At 34.6% G+C, this 2,983-nt stretch overlaps 1 pseudogene; it reads left to right on the plus strand.

The window, feature by feature from the left end:
- Positions 1 to 431: 431 nt before the first annotated feature.
- LOC138702781 (putative nuclease HARBI1) lies at positions 432 to 2,778 on the plus strand (annotated as a pseudogene).
- Positions 2,779 to 2,983: the final 205 nt, after the last annotated feature.

Consider the following 2,983-nt stretch of genomic DNA (forward strand, 5'->3'; position numbering starts at 1 on the left):
CGCAGTCACCAAAAGCAATATCCACATTTTCATTTCATTAATTTGTAGTCCACATGATTCTGAATGTTTGGAAAAATAATTATTGGCTTCATTGTTATTGTGATAAGACCATCAATAAATTTTTCTATTATAAAATGTTTGTGACTACCATCCCCGGCATGGGAATGGTTGTCACATTTGTCGGGGTTGGTTGTCACGTGTTAATATTACGAGAAAATAGGCTACAAATATTCGAAGGAACAAATACCTATTTTTATTCATATAACACAACTAAAGGCAAAAGAAACATTTAAGATTAACAAATAACTACTGCTTAACGTTACAATATAAACAAAAGACTGCAGAGGATTAATACACAAAAATTAATGAACATACAGTATACGGAATAAAAGAACATAAACACTACACAAACATATTATTGAAAATTGTTCATTGATGAAACTTCTAACAATGTGTCTACAAAACCATGCAATAGAGTGAAAAGACCTATCTCACCAGCTGAAAAACTTGCTCTAACTCTGAGGTATGTATTAGGAATGGTGTACATACAGAATGATTCATTATTTCACCTCTACAGTACACACACAAAGTATTTACACGTAATAATGAATCACTCTGTATATTGTATAGCTATAGCTTATATATATATTTTAATGAATTTTGCATTTTTCGTGCAACTACATAGGCCAAGTTTATTTATTAATCTTATACATAACACATTTAAGTTCTAAATCCCCAAAAATGTCCACTCATATCTTCAGAACATTCTACATTTGAGTTTGTAAACATTGTATTGTTATCACAAGTAGATGACTCAAAAGTTCTGCTGGCTGAGTCTTGTGACTGCAAGCCTACTGCTGACGGTTCACCAGTGCTGCAGTTCGAGTTGTGGGATGCGTTTGAGCTTGGCCTGGAGTTCTCCGAATCAAATGTTGAAGCATTTCCCACACGTATAGACCTGTAACTGCGGACTTCCATTTCAGTCACAAGACTAAAAATTTTCATTTTTGCTCCAGTTCTGACTTCAGGATCAAATTTTTTCACAGTCGCAGCCATGGTTCTGAAGAAGAGATCAGTTTCGTCTTCTGCTTCAGGCTTCATAATTTTTTCCAAGTATTCTCTGGTCTATAGTCGCTCTTGTTTTCTTTCATTAAGTGAGTTCACAATGTTGTTCTTTCTGACTTTTTTGGTTTTTATCTCAGACATCTGGCAAGTTGAACGTTCTGGTAAGTTTTCTTTCTTTCTTTTTTCTTGGTTTTCAGATTCATGTCCTGTGCTCGTAGCATACGAATCGTAAGTTAATGTATCATCCTTTGCTTCGGAATCAAGACCACAAATCGTTTCTTCCAGGGTTTCACTACTGTTTCCGCTTTCAGTTTGCGTGTTAGAAAAACTTTCTCGTTCACCTTCCACTGTATCAATATCCCAATATGATGCCCTTTTCTTCGTAGCAGCGGACCCTGTTCCTGTATTCTTTTCTTGTTTCCGCTGTCTCTTGTAATGGTCCCTAATACTTTTCCATCGCATTTTGCATTGTCCATCTAAAAGAAAAAAAAAAAACAAGTTATGTGTACGAGTATTTTCACATGAAATATACAGTACATAAATTAATGCTTTTCCATTGGGAAATTTCCTATTTAATTTTTTCTTTACTTTCCAGATTTCTTGCAACTGGGGAATCATTTCATTCATTGGCATTTTCATACCGCATATCTCCTTCTAGTATCTGCACATTCGTACCACAAGTACTTCAGGCGCTCAAAAGAAAACTACTACCAAGATTTTTACCTAACCCTAATAAAATTGATTGGGAGACAAAGGCAGAAGAATTCTGGTATCTCTGGGATTTTCCTAATGTTGTTGCAGCAATCGATGGGAAGCATGTGAGAATTGTAGCACCTAACCAAACAGGGACTTTATTCTACAACTACAAAGCTACTTCTCAATAGTCCTTCTCGCTATGGTAGATGCTAACTATAAGTTTCTTGTCGTCGATGTCTGTTCCTACAGAAAGGAAGGGGATGCTGGGATTTTTAATAAATCTGAAATGGGTCAGCTGATAAAAATGGGGTGAATATTTCCACCACCACGAATTTTACCGCAATCAAACATTTTGTTGCCCCATGTTATACTAGGTGATGAAGCCTTCAGATTAGATCAACATATCATGAAACCTTACTGCAGACGACAAATATTGGAAGATGAAGAGAAAAGACATTTTATTTATCAATTGAGCAAAGCTAGAAGAGTTTCTGAAAACGCATTTGGCATTATGTGTTCTACGTTCAGAATTTTTTTCACGCCTATAAATGTCAAGCCTGAAACTGTAGATTTGATAGTTACAGTCTGCTGCTGTCTGCACAATTTACTGAGGGATGACTATATATATTGCTAAACATCCATGTGATGGAGAGACACAATACATAATTGATGAACTTCCAGCGCACAACATGGTTCCCTTAGCTGGGACTGGCGGTTTCGCAAAATCTGAAGGTTTTAAAGTCAGAAGCAGATTTACTGAATACTTCAACGGTAAATATTTCAAAACTAAAGCCTCGAGTAAAAGAAACAAAAGAAAATGAACATGAATGAGTGCATTGTTTGTAAAAGTAATTTTAAACAGTGGCAAATTTAATTTTCTCATGTGTTTCATTATTTTGTTGTTCATTAATAATGCAATTATTCTAGTTCAAATTTAGATATAAGTTAGCTGTTGAAAGACTGGGTCGGTGATATGTAATAAGATTGCATTCTAGAAATTTCAATTCAATGTACTTCAAAATGTAAGATACCGGTATTTCATAAAATTCTAACGACTATAATAATAACTTAAAAATAATACACTCACTCAAAGAGCCGCAAATTACCCAACCTTTTTTATTATAATTACATAAAGTATATTGATGTGAATTAACATTATAGACTACTTCATTCATAAAATAAGTTACCTGACTTATTCACCATGTTTCCAATCTCCTTCCAA

This window comes from Periplaneta americana, chromosome 7, assembly GCF_040183065.1.
Source record: "Periplaneta americana isolate PAMFEO1 chromosome 7, P.americana_PAMFEO1_priV1, whole genome shotgun sequence".
NCBI classification, from domain to species: domain Eukaryota; kingdom Metazoa; phylum Arthropoda; class Insecta; order Blattodea; family Blattidae; genus Periplaneta; species Periplaneta americana.